The 21,947-nt window shown below is 40.0% G+C and overlaps 1 protein-coding gene across 15 annotated transcripts in view; it reads right to left on the bottom strand.

Moving 5' to 3' along the window:
• The window catches only part of LOC100119385 (echinoderm microtubule-associated protein-like 2), an 804,666-nt gene that overhangs the window by 515,732 nt on the left and 266,987 nt on the right, over nt 1-21,947 (bottom strand). The window lies entirely within an intron of this gene.

Genomic DNA, 21,947 nt, shown 5'->3' with positions numbered 1-21,947 from the left:
AGCTCTGAGAATCAGCCAAGCTTTGACATGTATATCAGCGCTCCTCACTAAAAAGCTACCTTAACTTGTAAGCGCCAATCCTTCTAGTGGCAATTTTGATTGGATATCAGTTAAATTTTGCAACTACTTCCATCGACCCCAAGAACATAAAAGGCTCGGAGCCGATCTACGTAGGAGTTTTTGTGAAACAGCTAAATTTACTTTGTAAGCGTAGGTGCGTGCTAAATGCTTTATTTATTTATTTATAACCAGTAAAAAATACAAAATATGTGAATACATATTGTACTTTCCTATAGAAGTAAACTAGTGACATATACATAGGCTGGTATATAACTTAAAACTAAAGATAACAATAAAATTTTGAAAATATAGATATGTTTCATACGCAAAATCGCACAATATTTTGTATATTTACTAGGGGGGGTACCACCACGTTCGTCATAGTATAAACTTCAGTTGTAGGTGTGTACAAATGTACAATTATAGTTCGCGGGTCTACCAATAGGTAATGAAAAAGACAGACGGTTTTCCATGTTTAAAACTGAACCTTAGAGCTTTTTAAAGAACATCTCACGATAACAGATTTCCAACTCAAACAAAATTGTCTCTTAAAAGCTTTAAATACATACTTACGATTTTGCATTATGTACAGTGATATGTTATCCTAGTCTCTGTATCGATAATTTATTTATTTATTTATTTATTAAATAACATATACATATGCCTCTGAAAGGCATCCTGTAGTGGCAAACACAGTTGCCTGTACATAGGGATGACATACATAAACATTAATACCAAAAAACATAACTACAATATAGAGCCAAGATAACGCAATCAACGCTACCATACCCTTATATCTTTCCATAAAAAGTTAACAATATTAAAATATATAACATCCAAATTAATTATTTTCTATAAATATCTTTAGTTTTCTTTTAATAGAGACTTTACTTATCGATAGGTCTTTGAGATCATTCGGTGGAGTGTTAAATACACTCATAGCTGCTGTTTTGGCTTACTGTTTTATCAATTTTAGGCAATGGTAGATTCTTCTTTCGTGTCTTATTTTTACTTCTTATATATCTGTCTCTTAACTCGTTATAATGATTACTATACACTCTAGTTCGAACATTTGCCTCATAGATAGAGGTTGGTTCTGTGTTATATAAGAGTTTTTATTTATAATTCGAAGTATTTTCTTCTGTATACCTTGAATTAAATTTAAATAATTGTTATAAGCCCCACCCCATGCAATTAATTCTACCATAGTTTGTAATACTTTGAAAGAAGGCATAATATAGTAACATTAGCATTTTACTATCCATACATTTCTTTAGTTTCGCAAAAATAAAGATTAAATATCTTGTTGATTTTATAATATAATTTGTGTGCTTATCCCACTTTATGTTATAGTCTATTATTAATCCTAAATATCTATAACTGTCTACTCTATCTATTACATTATCATCAATTTTGATGTTTAAGGTGCTAGGCACACTATCACAGTAATTGCCATATGTAATATATACGGTTTTATTTACATTGAGCGATAATTTATTTAGGTTCAGCCATATTGACACCTTACGAATATATTCATTCAATCTTTCGTGTGCAGCTGTCTACGAGTTATCACATGAAATGACAACTGTGTCATCTGCGTAAGATTATATAGTTTCATTTTGCATATCTATCAATAGATCATTAACATATAATATAAGAAATACAGGGCCAAGTATAGTTCCTTGTGGAACTCTTATCGTAATTTCTTTGTACTTACTCTTGCTGTTACTTATTTTTACACATTGTTTCCTATCAGATAGATAGCTGATCAGTAATTTGAATGCTTCTCCTCTTACACCATATCTTTCTAATTTGTCCAGCAGTGATTTATACTGTGATCTATAGTATCGAAGGCTTTAACCAGGTCTGAGAACGCTGTTATAATCGGTTTACTTTTATCTAGATTTCTATATATAATATTTGTTAGACAGTTAAGAGCAAATTTCGTTCCTCTCTTTCTTATAAAGCTAAATTGTTTATCAGATATTATTTTGTGTTTCATGATAAACTTATAAAGTCTATTGTATATGATTTTTTCAAATATTTTGGCAGTGTTAGAATTTAGCGATATTGGTCTATAATTACTAATCCAACTATTGTCTCCCGATTTATACATAGGTACAATATCCGCTTGTTTTAGTTCATTTGGCCAGATTGATTGCTGTATGCTTAGATTAAATATACACTCTAATGGTTTTAATATATGTTTAGATAAAGTTTTGATAGTTATTGCACTAATATTATCTACCCCATCAGACTTCTTTTTTATTGCAATAATTATATTTTGAATTTCATACATATTAGTTGGATTAATAAAAATTGAATAGTTGTTTCTAACTGGCAGCTTCAATTGCTCTGGGGGCACACCACCTTTGAAATTAAAATAAAAATTTTTCATTAAAAATTTATAAATGCTTATATAAATAAACCAAATTTTTGTTACTCTTCTTAGACATAATTACCTTTATTTTGATGGTTTTAGAAAAAGTTTTATAAGCATATTACTGATTTTTTAATCAATTTTTTATTAACTTTAACATAACTATCATGTAACTTTTTTTCTATGAAATTTAAACCAAATCCCTTCATTCATACCATAACTAATGTACTTTTAAACAATATCCTGGAGTTAGAGCTCATTTGGGCCATTTGTTCCTTTCGAATCTTACGGTCAGTGAATATGGACTCCCTACTATACGTAGGTATTATAGAGGTATATAGAATGTCTAAAACCATCAAAATAAAGGTAATTATGTCTAAGAATAGTAAAAAAAATTGGTTCATTTATATAAGTATTTATAAATTTTTAATGAAAAATTTTGATTTTAATTTCAAAGTTGGTGTGCCCCCTTAAATTTATTCCTACATTACAGTAATATTCATTCATAGTGTTAGCAATAGTAGTATTATCCTCAATTTTCTGATCATTAACTATTATACTATTAAGTGATCCTCCTTTTTCCTAACTTATCATTTATGATGCTCCAAAGCTGTTTTGAATTACCACTACATTTTCTAATAGCATTATTTTCGTATTTTTACTTAGCATCTTTAATTACCTTACACAAAATTTTTTCATAATTTTTATAGTCCATTTTCAGTTTCATATTTGTTGGATTCTGTTACGTCCGAACGTCGGCGCACACTGTAATATTCTCCGTTTTAAGTCAGCTTCCGCTGAACTCGGGATGGAGTCGCTTCCTTATTTATTTTAATATTCCGCTTAAATGTATTCAATACCCTTCCCAAACTAATGAACAGGTCTCGTTGAACTGTAGTCAAAAGGCCTCCGACAAGCGAAGTCCAATCAACCCTCCAGACAATTCAACAAATTATCCCAAAATATATTTGTAAAATATACGGCAGCGTTCAAAGCCTGCTCACTTTACAAATTCCCAAACCTTTAAATATTTATCAATTAACTTATATAATTTTCACTTACTTTTCTTGTTAGAAGATTGCAGTAAATTCAAAGTTTACTGGATTGTAAACTCCTTCCTTCTTGTTTTTGATAAATAATAAAATTTTTAGTGATTGATATATGTCCGAAAAATAATTAAATGAAACTTCTCTTCAAGTATGTTTTAGTAATGTATATTTTGAAATCATTGATAAAAACTATTGTCCACTCTTCAGCCACCACGGTTTGTAATCCAAAATTTTAAACTTAGATGTTACTTAGGAGCAGCCACCTCGGCTGACCTCCTCGACGAGACTCTCTTTTCCCCGCACGCTATTCCTACCTTCACCCCCGCGTCGCATCTTTTCTCTTTCCAACTCGATTTTTCCCACTGGCCCATCCCTTTGGGTCTTCATCAGCGCCCTCTTTATCGGTCATCGACCTATTGCGTCGCTCCTTGCCGCTTGGCTACAGCCACTTCCGATCTTCTTCCGCTCCACCTTCGATCCCACCCACGCTATTTTCCTAGCCTTGCCGATTTCTCGTTAGATGGCCGTCCCTGTACGATTTTTGACTTTCCTATTTGTTATTTTATAATAATTCTTACATAAAATAATATTTGCTAACTATGATTTTATTTTACTATTGCAATAAATTTAAACTTATTATAACTCAATATTTTAAAATTTCAAAACTTTATTACTATTATTATTATTTGAACTTGATATTATTATTATCATAACTTAACTGTTGTTTCTAACTAGTCTTCTTTTTATAAACTATCTATTTAAACTAGAAACAAATCGTAAAATCTGCACAAGCAAAAATTTATTTCTACGCCACGACTACGAGTTCTTCATTTTAACACAAATAAAATGTGCACAGTTCTATCTTATTATTCTTCAACTGTTCATACTTTATGTGAATTTAATTTTTTACCTATTTTATTATAAATATTCTACTTTAAAATTTTAAGTTTGCTTTGCACAGCCTCGTATTCTGCGACGCAGCACAAACAAAGTTCAAGGCGCCAGATTATCGCACGCAGTTTCCCCAGACGCTTGGGTTTTTCCCAGCTGCGCACAAATTGTACGATAGGGCCGCTGTCCGCCATATACCGATCCCAATCGCTATACCTGCGCTCGCTCTTAATTGCTATTTCTTCGGACGGCCTAATTGCGCTGTCCGGACGCTCGCCTGCTCTTAAGCCCTACGGAAAACATTTTTTTTTGTAACGCAGCTGCGTCATTTTATTCAAATTTTTTTTTTATTTTCTTATTCAACCTATGACGTAACAATTCTTTTTCCATGTGTTATATAATATCTCTTTAGTTTTACAGGATATTAATATTGCTTTGGTAATCCATTTTTTCTTTAGAACTGAATCTTTTTTGTTTTTATTCGAATATTTTCTATCAGTTGCTTTTTCAACACAGCTTTCGATCATACTTATTAATTCGTTTATAGCTTGATTAGGATCGTTTATTTGTAATAATGAGTCCCACTCAACTCTTTTTGCAATATTTATTAACTTGCCATAGTTAATGCAGGTTGATTGATTGTAATCTTTTTGTATTTTAAATTTGTTAATACTTATGAAGAGTGGGTAATGATCATTGAATGGAATATTTAACTTAAAAGACTCCAACTCAATATTTCTTACTTTGGCGAAACAATTGTCTATACACGTACCATTCTCACTGTTCTCAGATGGTCTTGTGATTCCTCTAAAAAATGAAGTATATTCATTTTCAAAAAAATTATTCAGAAATTCTTGAGCAATTGTCTTTTCAGCTAAACCAATTTTGTCATAATTTATATCCCTTATATCAATATTGAAATCCCCAAAAACACATTGATTTTTTATATTGGTACGTGTGAGGGTCGATGGTTTTGTTCTCCGTGAGGTGTTAAGCTCACGGTTGCTGCGAAAATACCGGGGTAATGAATGAACTCGAGAGATTATCAGTGAATGTTTCTGTTTATTAATCGTAATTCACAATGGACTGGTTGTATGAAAGAGAGAATGCGTGTTAAAGTGAACTCGGAGAATGTGCGTTCTGAATATACTATGCGCGTATTTGGCGACTTATGCATCGATTGCATTATAACTAGCGACGCTATATACGTGTGAGTATTCACACGTGACACGTCCTTGGGGTCGCTACCGGGCGCCCTCACCCGCAAACTAAAACTATACAAATAAAATTCTACGTTAAAAAAAATTTGAGATTTTTCCCATATAAATTTCTCTTTTACTCTAAGTCCTTACAGTATAATCTAGTCCCCAATCAAAATAAAGGTAAGTGAGTCTAGTTTGATAAAAAATATGCTAAGATTTACATGATATTTCCCTAATTCCCTTGTAACAATTTCCTAAATTAATATCTTCGTTGTTTTTGGCACCAATCATTTATAGATTCAACCTTGAGTCTCTTGGTATCAGGGCTGTCTGAATAAGCATCCCATTGGCTGCGGCCAGCTGCTGTAGGTTTGGGAGGCTGAGGCCTGCTGATTGCATCGGCAGGTAGTATGGAAGACCCTGGTTTGCCATCTCCGGTTGTCTGGCCTCATACATCTGTGGGCGCTCTATGCCGAGCTGCGCATGGGTGTTGTGTCCTGAAATCAATCAATCGCGGTTTAGTAGCGGGGCCCCCTTTTTTGTAAGAACTTTCCATATAATTACTACTATTATGACGAACGTGAATATGCCAGTCCCAGAGTAAGTTACCGTTGACTGAAGGAACGAGAATCTACCGTAAATGTCTTCATATTCGCCTAGCCTTTTTGCCTTATCAATAATATCGCGAAAATCCCGCCCCGTTTTTAACGAACGCGAGAACATATCCCTTCTAAGGTTTAAGGATTTTGTCGTCCCTTCTTTCTCTAGCGCGTCTTTAATAAAGGCTAACGACGTGTTGCCCGTACTGTTTATCAACGAGGCTATGTATAATTCCGTTTCGTTAAATAGTACAGTCAAATAGTTAACGTGTACTTCGCGCGACGCTACAAGTCGTACTGTGTTCGTGTGTGCAGTGAAGCCATGCAGCAGGCTCAGCATGCCTACGCCGACAATGTCTATTGTATTGTCTGTCAGTCGTTTGCAGCTAGATTTGTAAAGAATACCCAAGTGTTCGGAGTGCTTGTACGTATCCAGAATGTGTCCCTTGATTTCATGATTTTTATTTTACATTCCGATAAGTTTATGGAAGTTTTGCCGGTACTGATCTGAATCTCGCAGCTCGCGCCGTTATTGATTTCGTGAACTGGCTCCGTGTTTCTACATATGTATAATTTACTAAGTTTTTTGCATTTATTCAGTGCATCTAAGGAGATAGGGATATATGTGTTTGATCCCTGGTCTAGAGCAAAATATTGTTTCTGGCCAAATGTAGGCGAATGTGTCTGATGCGTCCAGTGATTTTTGTTTGATCGGCAATGCAGACGCCTTGTATAGGTCGTAATCGCCGTAGTCCAGCAGTGGCATCCCTATATAGTACACTAAATGCATGTCTTGGAACAGTATTGAGACGTCGGATATTTTAATTAATTCCGTAATAGGCATATCGGCTTCCGTGGATAGAAATCGTGAGTCAGCTACCGATTCTTTAGCAAGGGCTTCTGATTTTCCTATTTGTTCTGGTGTGACGAAGCGTGGGTGTACGACTTCTTGGGTCGCAAAGAGTACAGCGTCTGTAAGGATCTTCATATCTAGTTCGTATTGTATCAAGTTGTCTTCTAGTACCTCCTACCAAGTTTAAGGCTTCCGCGATTTCCTCATGTTTCTGTAGGTTTGCTTGATTGGCTATCAGCTCGTCCATGGCATTGTCTATTTCGTCAGCTTTTTCATGCAAAATGCCGAATTCTGTATGTATGAGTTCGATCTGATTTGCTAATAATTTAGGTCTCGTATCGTTGGCCGTTATGCTGATTAGTTGCTGGATTTCTTCTCCGGCGTCCTCATCTAGGGTTCCGAATATGGTGAGGCTAATTTTTCCTATCGCTGAGAAGCAGGCTCTTTTGATTTTCGGTTTCTGTGTTGTTTCGTGACCTTGTAGTAGCTTTTTTGCTTTGTCAGCGCTCCTCGCTGTCTCCTCGATTTGCTGACGTATCTTAGCCAGCTGTTGCTCGTACGGGCATGCTGTGTTTATTTGCACGCAGAATGTTTTTAATATACGTAAGCTTCCTAATAGCTTGTTCCATCTAGAGAAGAATGTCTCAAGGTTTATGGGTTGTATCATTTTCCATGATGTGCTGGAGGTTGCCAACGGGTTTAGTTTCTCAACCAATAGTCCTGGGTTATGGTTGATGGCCTGTATGGTGATTCCCCTATTGGTTTCCTTGGATGTCGCGCACCTGTAAGAGCGGTATCTTGTAGTTGCGTTTTCACGGTGTGATAGCGCCGTGATGGCTACTATGTTTTGTGTTAGATTGTTATTTTTATTGTTATTTTTCACGCCTATAACTGTCATTTTAATTGAATGATCCACTTGTGGGTTAGTAATATTAATCCCTGTACTTCTGTTAAATTTTCTATATTTATTTTATTAGGCTTTATGGTGTTAGATGAGGAGCATTATGGGATGCTTCCTTATGGGATCCCTTCAATTAGCCAAGGGTTTTAATGCTAGCATTTTATTTATTTGATTCAAAATTTTAGGGCGACTATTTTCGACTTTCGTTAACTGTTGGAGACGCCTAACATGCATGTGTAAGATCTTTCTTCTGTGAGTATAACTCTCCGAGCAATTCACTAAGCATCTAAGATTGTTTAAATAATTGGGGGACTTTTTTCTGATTATTTAATCGTTATGTGTGCCTAATATAGGGCCGTAAAGATTTTTCCCTTCTGAAGGTAACTTTCCAAGATATTGCATTTAACATGTAAGATTGTTTAAATAATGGATCACCCTATTTGTCCATTAAATATCCTGGGGATGCTCCATACGTACCCCGAAGGACACTCTCCTGGGACTCGTGGTTTCCTTGAAATTAAAAACTTAACTAATGCTCCGTTGTTTATTAACATTGACAATTTTTATGATAGTGTAATGTCCCACGTTTATACTCTTAAATTATATATTTGTACATCCTGCGAACCGGAAAATCGGAGCAAGTGCTCTGACCTCTGTGTCAGCACTCCTCGTGCGCGTGAAAGACGACTACAAGGCGTACGCGTCGATCCTTTGTGGCGAATGCTGATTGGACTACCATGTACCAATGTACTTTCTAATCCAAAGGTCGTGGGTTCGTTCCCCACAAGGGATGACATTTTGTAAAGACCGTACTAGATAGTAGGACGGGCTGCGCGAGTCTTACAAATAATTATTTATTCGCGAGAACTAGCCTTTGGCTTGAGAGCCTGTTCTGTTACTAAAGTTACACGCGGACTGTAGAATTGAGGATGTCCCGCGCTGCTAGTCTGCTCGGAGGCGTATTTGCGTGCGGACGGTATTCTGTCCTAGACTGCGTTTGGCGGACGTGTGAGTGTCCGCTGTACTTACGGTCGTTGCAGGCAAGTCGCTTGTGACACTTCGGTGTCCTGCGAACTATACGTTATGTCCGCTTAACTCGTTTCGTGTGTGGATGCTGATGGTTAGTCCACAAGTAAAGTACTCTTACCTGCACATCGTAACTGCGAAGCTGATTCGAATTTATTTGTGTTGATTTAGTTATTATTATCAATTTAGTATACAAAGGTTTTATTTATATTGATTGTTATGTTTTTATTGGCCCAGAGCACTTCACAGACGTTCAGTTTACAGAGTTGACGGAGTTTTGCTATATTTAACTTAGGATGTTGTCGTTTTACAGTTGTATTTAGCAAGTTTAGTCTTATTTATTTATTAATTGTAAAGTACCAATGATTTATCTTAACAACTTACTATTATTATAATCCTGCGCACTCTTGATGGTTCTAATCACCTTTCGTGACAGATGCTGACTGTATTATCTACACGCGTTCACGTGGCAATTTAAAATAGGGATGGTCAGCTGCTCTTTCTAACGCCGGAGATTCTACTTGATGGACCTTAGCTTGTGCTTCTCTCTGTGGCAATGATCTGTATTCAAAGAGCTCGTCGTCATATTTTTCGTGGAAGCTGCGTTCTTCCCTTACTTATTTCACTGGTGTTTTCAAAGAAGAGAAAGAAAGATGGCTTCTTCTGGTTCATGTGGATCTGGACCTCATGCTCAGCGAAGTCCCTTTTCCTCCGAATTGAGAGTTGCGATTGACCGCCTGTCCGCGCAGTTGCATGTATCCAGCATCTTACTAGACCGGCTGATTGACGACATGCTGTTCCTCCAGTTCACCCGGCAGTCTACCCGGCCTATAATCGTCCCGGACTATGTGTGTCTTCTACACGTCACCTCCACTGGGTGTGCAACCATCCCATCGACGTACTGGTCGTAGCTAAGGTGGTGCCATAAGGGTGCCTAGAGAATGTGATTCCTCGTCTACTTCAGTTCAAGCAGCTGGTCGAGGCTTCCGTCCGTCCTTGGAGCTCGCACCTTCTTCTTTTGGTGCTCGTGTCTGCCGGCGTGGACGACCTCTGCCTAGACCCATTCCTGTCGCTTCGTCTCGTTCTCGTGTGAGTAATTATGCTTGTACTTGATCGATTATTAATTTTCCGGTTGCCGCGTTATTTTTCACTGTATTCTTTATTTTTCTTTTAATTCGTAGTCTTTTCGGAGCGTGATAAGTGCAAGATGTCCTAGGCGTAGTCGGACGCCTATTCGTTGTTTTGTCGAGACAACGTCACCAATTTTAAATTTGTCCGGTCAAGTCGCGCAGGGCGTATCCCAATTCCCGTATAATCCCTCTGCAGTGTCTAATTCTTCTGCACCCTTGCCTCCAATAACGAGTGCCTATTCGCCTTCTTTTCCGGCTGGGATTAGCAAGGAGCGCTCCGGTTCCAAAGTGTCTCATACACCCTCCATGTATCTGCGCGCTACTACTCGCGATTCAGTCACTACGTCTACTTGCAATGGTGGGTCGGATTTGATGCGAGAGAACATATCGGGGTGGACCGCTTACTAGTATAACAGTGCTACGGTTTCTGCTCCCGAGGCAATTTCCGCGTCGATTGTCACGAGCGATTTCCACGACGGTACTCTTGCTTATATCAAGTATTTTCCGCGAATTTTTCTGGCTCTCATCCCGTAATTCACGACAGTATTTTTGACGTTACGCGTACGAATTCGTTGCTTCTTTTCTCCCGTGAATACTCTCGTCCGCGGGTCGCCTTCGCCTATATTGGCTGTTTCTTCTGAGTCGGCGGTACGTTCTGACAATACTCGTCGAATTGTAACTGATAGCGATTCCAACAGTCTCTTCTAGCGTATCGTCCGCGGCCTCTGTCGCCTGGGACTCGTCGATCTATCGATTGGCACGTCTCTGAGGAATTTGACGACCGTTATCCAATTCTTTCGTGGTGAAGTGCTTGTTTAACGTGCTTACAATGCTTTAATTTTTCTCGTGATTTATATAAGATTAATATATATTTGGTTTTACTGGGGATTCCGGTGATTATTTATTTAAACCCTAGTTCTGATCCAAGCAATATCTCCTCCTGGTTCTTTCGTTAAATTTTGTTTATTTGTTGATTCATATTAGTATATTTTTTTCTATACTTGCTTTCCTAAACTACTCGAACATTGCGGCGTCCGGGGGTCGCTAGATGTTCGAGCTTTTCTTATTGTCCATCATTTATTAATTCAATATCATTATTTACTTAAATGTCACTATTGCTTAATTTAAACGTTTCTACTTTTAATTACTGCTTACTCTATAATGTTTAATTTTTTTTTATCGCGTGTGTATATATCCTTATCCTAGTACCATGGCTAATGTTTTTCCTTATTTTAGTATTGTATTCCCTTATCCTACTATCCATATATAATTATTTTATTATTTTATTTATATATTAATTATTTTGTTATTTTATTGAATCATACCCTTTAACCTTAGTCGTGTTTTTTTTGTTTAATTTTATTATTATTTTTTGTTTATACTTATATCTGTACCCTCTTCCTGTTCGATTTCCGGTATATATTGCTTAAGCTTATTTATGTTTACTATCCGTGTTTTATCCCCTTTTTGTATTTTCGCGTTGTATGTTGAGTAGTTAATAGCTATAATTTTCCACGGGCCCTTATATTCGGGTTTAAATTGGCCGACTTTAGGTTCTTTAGGCACCGCTCCACGAAGCGGTGAGATCAGCGAAGTCGCGAGAGAGAGGCTTAGCCAATCTGGCAGTGATAGCGCGGCCCGGGCCGCCAATCAGAGCGCGGCTTCGCTGCGGCCTGAGGAGTAGGGGAGGTAGCGAGCACGACTGGCGCGCGCCGGACCGGCAGTATCTCGTAAGCCCTCGTTAAGGATTGAGCAACGCAGAGGTTCGCGAGCGCGAGAGACAAGTGTGAGGAGAGTGTTGAGAGCTTGGGGGAGTCTTACGGCTTCCCCGAGGTGCATCCCGGTGACCAGGGTGAGCTGTGAGGAAGCGCTGGCGGGAGGACCGCCATGGTTCAGTCATCGGCGATCGGAGAGAATAAGGAAGGCGCTGAAGAAGACAGGACGAGAAGGACGCCAACGGATGAGCCAACGGCCTACCTTCCGCGAGAGAACACGGGAGAGAGATCGATCGCGGGAAGCCAGCTTGCCGTGAGACACGCGAGGTTTCCGAGCTTCGCGGAGGAGAGATTCCACCAGCGGCGACGACCCGGTAAGTGGTTGTGAGAAAGAGAAACGCGAGTGAGGAGTAAGCTAAAACGCGGCATCGAGAACACTTGCGTGAGAGAGATAGAGAGAAAGAAATGAGTGTGTGCGCGTGCAGTGCGAGTGCACGAGGAGTTCGCCATACGCAGTGCGGGGCGTACGCCGCGGAAAGAGATAGAAAGTGCGACCGAGAAGGCCTACGCCGGTCAATCGAACTGGGGGTCCGTGGCGTCGAAACCCAGAGCCGTACGGCGCTGAGGAATTGGGCCGCGTCTCTCGCGAGTGAGATACAAGGGACGAGCGAAAGAGAGAGAGAGGGAGAGAGAGAGAGAGAGAAAGAGAGAGAGAGAGAGAGAGAGAGAGAAAGAGAGAGAGAGAGACAGACAGAGAGAGACCGGCAGCGGGGCCACCAGCACGTTGTGCGAGGTTGGCCACGCCGGACGCCTCAGACAAAGAAACGCCGCGGCGTAGCGAGAAACGAGCGGGAGAAGCGGCACGCGCGCTCGAGCTCGCCAACAAAGGAGAGAGAGGAGTGGGGGAATACAGCGGGTCTCCGCCGGTTCGGTCCGACTAGGCCGAGCACCGGGACGCCGCGAAGGAGAGTATCGCTTACGCCCTGCGTGGCTGAATCGCGTGGGAGGCAGAAGCCACCGCGTTGTAGGGAGGGGTTGGGTGAAATATAGCGGATTTATTAACGAGAAGAAAGAGATTACTTATTTTCTGTCCTTTCTCCCCACGGCCTCCCAAATGTACGGCGACTGCGGTGAATCCGCCGCTTAAACAAAAACAATTCGTGCGCATTGAAGCGCCAGGAGTTGCGCACCTGTGCTGGAAGGTACAGCGTCGCACTTGTTCTGGTCGCGCCTCAGCTATTAAATAACGTGCCACAGCTTCTCTCACGTGAGGGTTTCTTTAGAAGTTTGCCGGTTGTTCTTCTTGCTCCGATTCAAATTTTGATTCTTCGTCGGATTTGTTCTCTGTTATAATATACGGCGTGAAGTGATTGCCCGCTAGGTGTAAATGTACAAATTCTTTACCCTCGTTTAGATTGAAGTGACAGTAATTATTTTGGTTATTTGTTTGGAAATATATCAAGATGATAGCAAGATGCGGCGTGCCTTTTCTGGATCACCACAGGTTTCCACTTGCGGGCTGCACAAGAGTTTATACCTCTGTTTACTCGGAGTCATTTGTAGATTTTAGATTTTTATTATTGAGTTAAACAGGCAGTTTCCGGTGGTGCGCTAACCGTTTGGATGGTCCGCACAATTTTCATGCTGTGAGTACACGCAATACCGTTGGGCCATTGCACCCTGAGCCCTGGGTGACGTACCCATAGCTGCTGCCGTCCGATCATTGCTGGTTGATCGTTAAACGAGCCCTCCATTGGCTCCATGGACTTGTCGCGGCTCCCTTCCTTTACGGGACTAGTATTATCGTGTTTGCTCATGTTATGAAGGCATACGTCGATGTCTCCTCTGGATGCATCTGAGGCGCTGCTCTCAGGCAAGGGTTTTGCATTAGCTTGATCGTCTATTTGCGGTGTAATGTGATAAAAATCTTTCCTTGGTCTGTAGATGGGAAAAGTGTATTTTAGAGTGCTTGGATGACTGTCGTGTGGAGCTAAGGAGATATGTGTGGTAAGAATCGGCTGTGGAGAGTGTATACTTTCGTATGGTGTTTCTGCGCTTGGATTTCTCTTATTAACCCTCTTTTCGTCAGGTACCTCGTTGCCACTTTGCGCTCCGCTTTCCCATATTTTATTTAGAACTTCTGACTTATATTGTTTACTTATCTCCTCTATGTCTACGGTGAGGCGAGTTCGAAATTTATTCTCCTTGCCAAACAATGTCTGCCGGAGGTTTGCTATTGGAGATTCTGCACTCGTCGGTTTATTATCACTGTTCGTTTTCTGAGAGATGGGCCTTAAAGTTTCATGACTGTTGTTACTGCCAGCCTCAGCGTTAGTGGTTGTGATAATTCGTGGCGATTCAGTGAAGGTTCTTTCTCGATGAGGTTGCGTGATATTTCTACCTCTTGTTCTCGCTCTACTTGAGCGGTTCTTAAGGGTTCGTCTGCTTAGGCTACTGTTGCTGTCTTCGCTGATTTCCATGTCGTTTCTGTGAAACTTCGGCGGACTTCTATTAAGGGTTTGCTTCCGTACGGGCCTCTTAGGGTCGTCGTTGTAATTCGTTTCCTGAGTTTTTGGTGTACTTACGGCTTGTACTCTGAGTCTCATGTTTTTTTCCTTGCAGAGTTTTCCCAAAATCCTGTTCGGGTCCGCCTGACTGAAAATCGGCTCGGATGTTTTACGTGAGTCGGATAATTTGTGGCATGTAGGGTATATTTTCTCGATTTTCTCACCATGCACCTTCTTGTAAACTCTTTTTTTACCCATTCTCGTTCTTGCCTTGGGTTACCATTTGTCATCTGAGGAGTTATCTGGACCTGTGCTCTCAGTGTAAACTATAACGTCGTTTTCTCTCTCTTGAGTTTCCGGGGTATTCAGATTCTGCCGATATTCTATCTTTGTCTGCAGTATCAGCTGATTCCGGAAGCTTTTTAGATTCGCCTCTTTTCCTTGTTGTTTTAAATCGTAGTATCGTAGCGTCGTGCTCTTGCTTATCTGCCAACTCGTACAATTCTGCTTTCGATCTCTCTGGATTTTCTTCTCCTTCGTCGAGGATAGGATTTCTAGAGAGTGCGTCTGCGTTTCCGTTGCGGGCTCCGGGTCTGTATAATTATATTTACGTCCCGCGAGGTAGTGTCTAAATTGATCTTTTGCGAACACTACAGCTAGTAGTTCCCTGTCGTAGGTGGAGTATTTTAGCTCGGGTCCTTTAAGGACTCGCGATGCATAAGCGCAGGGCTGGTCACTGCCCAACTGTCCTTAGCTCAAGATGGCACTAATGGCGTAATCAGATGCGTCGGTTATTACTAAAAAAGGGCATAGTTAGGTGCGGTGCCTTCATCACTGGTTCCTCGCACAATGCCGTTTGTAATTTGTCAAAGACTTGCTGATGCTCTTCTTTCCACACGAAGGTCTCGTTCTGCAGTCTAGGTAGGATTGCTGCTGATTTTGCGAAGTCCTTAATAAAGCGCCTGTAATATCCTGCGAGTCCTAAGAATTGTTTGATTTTCTTGGCGTTTGTTGGTACTAGAAATTTATTTACTGCGTTTATTTTCTTAGGATCTGCTCGAATTTTTCCTCCTCCAGCGATATGTCCTAAGAAGTATGCCTCTCGCTGCAGGAATTGACACTTCATAGGTTCGATTGTCAAGTTGGCGTCGTCTAGTCTCTTTATCAAGCGTCGGAACTTCTTCCCGTGCTCTTCAAAATCCCTAGCGAAAACGATTACATCATCTAAGTAGACGTACAGTTCTGTTCCTTGTAAGCCTGCAAGTGCTAAGTCCATCAGGGACTGAAATGTCAAAGGAGCGCCTTTGAGTCCCATTCCTAAACGTTGATAGCAGTAATGACCTGTAGAATGAGCGGTACAGTAAAGGCTGTTTTGTGTCGTTACTTCATTCATTTTCCTAAAGTCTGTTACTAACCGATATCTTTTCGTATCATCCGCTGCGGCCCCGAATCGATCGAAGAAGGACTATCGATCAGCAGAGAGAAGCGCGACTCGCTCTCTCGACTCCCGACTCCGGTAGCAACCACAATTGGCCAAGAGCCACGAAAGCCGGCCAGCCGTCGGAGCCGCTCATCTCTAAGGGCGCGGCTCCAGACCAGACCATCAGGTCGAGGGCCACGACATCGTGTCCAGGTTAAGGAAACCCAGTGCCTACAGCTCTCATCAACGTCATGAGGAGGAGTTCGGTGGGCCTCCGACCGAACGGCGCTGACGAGGTAGAACCCAGAGCAACCAGCCCGTCCAGCAGCGGCAATGCGACGTTCATCGACAAACCCGTGAGTCTGTCCTGTGTCGGCGAATAGCCCATCTAAGCTCGGTAGGACACACTTATCCAAGGCTAGCAAGGCCAAAACGTTACAACCCCACGCTCCCCGAGTAAAATAATTTATTTTAAAAACACGCCAGTACGTTGATGAAAGATGAGCAAAGCGAGGAATCAATCTAAAACCTAAATGTGTAAAGCCAATTACCCCACGCTCCCCGAGTACAAAAATTTACTTTAAAAATGCGTCGAGACATCGAAAGAAGGCAAGCAAAGCGAAAAATAAATGTAAACCCAAAACGCTTGATCCCAATTACCCCACGCTCCCCAAGTACAATAATTTATTTTGAAAACACGTCGGCACGTCAAAGGAAAGCGAGCGGAGCGAGGAATAAATCTAAACCCAATTACCCCACGCTCCTTGAGTACAATTATTTTATTTAAAAACACGTCAGCACATTGATGGAAGGCGAGCTGAGCAGGGAATACATCTAAAACCTAAATGTGTAAACCCAATTCCCCCACACTTCCGGAGTAAAATAATTTATTTTAAAAATACGTCAGCACATCGATGAAAGGCGAGCAAAGCGAGGAATAAATCTAAAACCTAAATGTGTAAACGCAATTACCACACGCTCCCCGAGTATAATAATTTACTTCAAAAATACGTCGGGACATTGAAAGAAGGCAAGCAAAGCGAAAAATAAATGTAAACCCAAAACGCTTAAACCCAATTACCCCACGCTCTTCGAGTACAATAATTTATTTAAACTACATCTCGGCACATCGAAGGAAGGCAAGCAAAGCGAGAAATAAATCTAAACCCAAAATACTAAAACCAAAGTACCCCACACTTCCCGTGTGTAATAATTTATTTTAAAAATACGTAGGCACATCGGAGGAAGGCAAGCGAAGCGAGAACTAAATCAAAACCCAAAACTTTTAAACCCACTTACCCCCACGCTCTCTGAGTGTAATAATTTATTTAAACTACACCTCGCACATCAAATGTTTCCTTACTTCGATGTACAGAGGTGTAGTTTGAATAAATTATTAATGCTGGGGACGTTGGGTACTTAGGTTAATGCACATTAGTCTTAGATGTATAGACTACAGGTATACTGAAACTGCGCTCCTCATGAAACTAGCGGGTAAGGGTTCATACGGCCCGTAAGCGCTGCTAATATTTGAGTAAATAATGCTCTTTATATTGTTACATCTATGAAAATCTATCTCGTTCACGTATTAACGCGAGTATATATTGAGTAACGGTGGAAAAATAACATTTTTCATTTACACTCTTCTTCCACTGGAAATAGCGACGCGTGCGGAATTTTTTTAAATGTTCGCAAAGTATATTTAATGTTAGATGACATAGTGACAGTGACGCATGGAGTATTTCTCGGCACGTAGTATAGGTGAGTTCAAAAGCGCTTGTTTTAAACGCAACCTTCAATTTCACTCGCCACCCTTCGATATACGGCATATTTTTTAAATAGAAATATTTTTTTGCAGAGAACTCTCGAAGCGTCAGGTATCTTCTATCAGTTATTTTTAAAATACTATTATTGTTGTCGTTCGCCTCCCATTAATATGCCGGCGTATTTTTTTAAGTAATATATTTTTGCCTTAAACATTTGCGGCGAGTGGAGTAGGTGGGTGCGGAAACTTTTGTTTTAAGTCACGGCTTGCTCTCGCCTGGCTCTCTTTAATGTTCTTTCTATTTAAAAAAGTATATTTTTTGTATAGAACTTGTGACTCGAGGTGAAGGTGGGTTTTAAATCAACATAATGTTTGAAACGGACACGACTCTTCTTGGTCTTGTGCGCGTATAAGATTTTAGTTTTTTTAGAAGAGCAATAATGATTTACTGATCTGCGTCTAGATTCTGACAGCAGATCACAAATAGAAATTTGATTCTACATAATAGTATATTCTTATGATATGTAATAGGTCCGGGATACCAGGTTGTGGAAAGTTATTTCAATAATAAGAGTATGTTATTTCTTTTAAATAAACTAAATATATTCTTTCAGTAGTCTTTTAAGATAAAATATTGCGTAATTTGCAAGTATTCTTGGTAACAGAGAATTTTATATAGTTGCTTTGATTATACAATATAATTATAAGAAAATATGCTTCATTTTGCGTTATTGGCTTTAGATCACGATTTTTTAAGTATACAAATGATTTGATATTATTTTATGTTTCGCTAACTGATACGCGTTAGTTGCGTTATCAGGTTCGACAAATTTATAACCCCGATAACATCGCGTACCGGGCATTTTGGGGTCACGCATGCTGGCCGCTCGTGCCGTCATTGTGACGGCATTGTGCTTTCGACCCGTGTTCAAAATTTATTAACATTTGGCGCTGTCAGAGTGCTAGCAGAATGCCTGCTGGGAGTGCTGCTCGCTATGACAGTATTCTGTCGGAACGAAATTCCCGCAGAATGCTGGCTTTGTTGGCTGCGAAACTTAGAAAATTTTCAGCCGAGCAATTCACGAAATAAGGCTTTTTAATGTATTATATTTTAAGGCTGTTGATTTTGTTAATTTGAGCTATTATTTATCTACCGGACTTTGTTCCTTGCCAATTTTTATTAATTATATTATTATGAGTACTCTTTCATGACTACCGAATTTATAGCAGCCTGCCAGTTTCGCGCCTTACACGAAATAAGCGGCGAATATCAATGTTGTTAAACGCGTTAATAATAATTTTGGTGATTGTTTATTACAATAACTTGCAACTTTATTAACATCAACAGCTGCTCGCAATACATAAGGACACAATTAGCTATGACTTGTAACAAGTGTTCGTGGTCGAGTGGTAAAGTGCCTGCCTGCTAACTGAAAGGTTCAGGGTTCGATCCTCGTTAGGGTTTTATTTTTTTTGTTTTTCCGCTTAATTTAAGTGCCGGCACGATGCTTGCACCGCGTGCCGTCATTGTACTCAGCACAATGACGTCATTTCCATGTCCTGGAGCAGGGGTACCTGGACGTCACGCGTGGCCCATTCCGTGCAGTCTCAGTGCCGTCATTCGGCCGACATCATGTTATCGGGGAAGTATTTAGAGATACAGAAATTTTATAAGTTTGAGAAATATTCGAACATATTCTAAGTCTTTTACCTGCTCAAGGCATAAGTTGCTCAAGAACAGGGACTAGGCACTTTATTTGCGCTGGCGCTTAAGTTGCGCTTCGGCTAGCTCATACGGATCTCTTATATAGGCCACAGAGAGAGAGAGAGAGAGAGAGAGAGAGAGAGAGAGAGAGAGAGAGAGAGAGAGAGAGATCGGGTATTGAGCCGCCGGAAAAACTCTCACATTCATACCTACACACATACATTCACACCTTTATACATTTATCATTCATACACTTATAATATAATGCGCACGCCGCGCCGTCACTCGCTCGCTACTACTTCTCTAATTATAATCGCGCCGCTGCGCTTGCACGCTCGCTATGTATAGGTATACATATGTGTTGCGGGCTCTCCCCGCTTTCTTGTTGCTGTCGCTGACTGGCTCGTGGCGCTGCTGTTGTTCTGCTGCTGTGAGCTCAGCTGTCAGCTGTGGCGCGTAGCGTTCATATAGAGAGTGAGGGAGCGCAAGATGCTCTCGTACAATCTAAAATATTATTCCATGAAATTTAGTATTTAATATTTTTTATATTTTTATGCGGAACTTGTACGGGGTGTTTAACGTTCTCGCCTTCGCATGCCATTCTCCGATGAGATGGAGTATTTACTAAATGAGTAATTTTCCATGAAAATTCGCGGCGCGTTGGGTAGGTGAGTTTAAGAGCTATTATTTAGAGGCTACCCTTGCTCTTGCCTTCCAAACTTCGATGTCCCGGCGTATTTATTAAATAACTATTCTTACATAAACAATTGCGGGACCCGGGGTAGGTAGGTTTAAGGGCTCTAGTTTTAGATCGGCGAAAGTGGGGTAGTTTGGTTTACGCATTTTTGTTTTGGATTTATTCCTCGCTTAGCTCGCCTTCCTTTGATGTACCGACGTGTTTTTAAAATAAATTATTACACTCGAGGGGCGTGGGGTAATTGGGTTTATACACTTTGGTTTTAGATTTTATCCACGCTAGCTTTCCTTCGATGTGCCGAAATGTAGCTTAAATTAATCTCTAAAAAAAATTAACTTTTAAAAAAGTAAAAGGTTAGGCGAGTTTGATATATTGCGCAACGAAATAACAGATAAAAAACAACTGAGATCAATCAACCAAAGTCAAGTTTATTATATTTAATCACAATGAAGCAACAACATTTTATTTGGTCAATAAAGGGCTTACTTAACTTAAATTTAAGTTATATAATGATCAACTAGGAACAACTCTCAAGATACAAGCAACGTAACTTTCCATGACTGTTTCATTGTACTTATGATGTCTTTAAGACGTTCTAATACATGAAACGAAAATGTTTTATTGATCAAAAAATATTTTGTTGCTTCATTATAATTAAAAAAAAAAAAAAAAATACGTTTGCACGTTTTTTTTTTTTTTTTGTTCATCTAGCCTACAAAGGCTTAAAGAGCACGAAAAAATACGCAAAACTAGGTAGGTCTGTACCACCGCCAGGTCCTGCTAAGGGACGAACTATCGGCCCGAACCAAAGGCTCTAACTCGCGTGTTTCTTGGGGTTTACTTATCGGGCGTTCTCAGTATGTTTGCATGTTTTGTTGTTAATCTAGCCTAGATAGGCTCGAAGAGCACGGAAAAATACGCAAAACTAGGTAGGTCTGTACCACCGCCAGTTTCTGCCAAGGGACGAACTATCGACCCAAACCCAAAATTCTAACTCGCGTGTTTCTTGGAGTTCACTTATCTGGCGTTCTCGGTAGATTTGCACGTTTTCTTGTTAATCTAGCCTATATACGCTTAAATAGGACAGAAAAGCACGCAAAACCAGTTTGGTCTGTACCACCGCTAGTTACTGCTAAGGGGCAAAGAATCGGCCCAAACCGAAGGTTGCAAATCGCGTGTTCTTGGGGTTTACTTAACGGGCGTTCTCAACGCCTTGGAACGTTTGCTTGCCAATCTTAACTTTACAGGCTTAAAAAGAACTAAAAAATACGCATAAACATGTAGGCTTGAAATTCAAGCTGTCACTGCTGATGGCTGAACTTCAGGCTAGTATGCACCCTTGTTAACTCTGCGGTATATATATATATATATATATATATATATATATATATATTACTAATAAGGGTAATATATAGTTAACTAGTAATATATATATATATATATATATATATATATATATATATATATATATTACTAATAAGGGCGTTTGCGTTGCCAATAGTATATTAGTGAACCGGTGGGAAAATTGGCTTTTTCTAGCAAGGGTGATGTTTTGAGCACGAGTGGGAGTCGAGGGCACCGTAGACGCCCGAGACGGACACCGTACTTTTTATGATAAGTGCACGAATAGGGCACATATCATTTACATGATAGGAATGGGAAATTCGAGGACGTTTCAAATAAATTATTTTATTTGGGGAGGATAAGGTAAATGGGTTTAAGCGTTTTGGTTTTAAATTTATTCCTCGCTTTGCTCGCCTTTCATCGATGTGCTGACGTGTTATAACAATAAATTATTACACTCGGAGATCGTGGGATAATTAGGTTTAAGCGTTTTCGGTTTAGATTTCTTTTTCGCTTTGCTTACGTTCCTTCGATGTGCCGACATGTTTTTAAAATAACTTATTGTACTCGGGGAGCGTGGGGTAATTGGCTTTACACATTTAGGTTTTAGATTTATTCCTCGCTTTGCTTGCCTTTCATCGATGTGCTGACGTGTTTTAAAAATAAATTATTACACTCGGAGATCGTGGCGTAATTGGGTTTA

Source organism: Nasonia vitripennis, assembly GCF_009193385.2.
Source record: "Nasonia vitripennis strain AsymCx chromosome 4 unlocalized genomic scaffold, Nvit_psr_1.1 chr4_random0007, whole genome shotgun sequence".
NCBI classification, from domain to species: Eukaryota; Metazoa; Arthropoda; class Insecta; order Hymenoptera; family Pteromalidae; genus Nasonia; species Nasonia vitripennis.
Note: the sequence above shows the minus strand (reverse complement) of the source record. Positions and strands in the feature narration are given on the sequence as shown.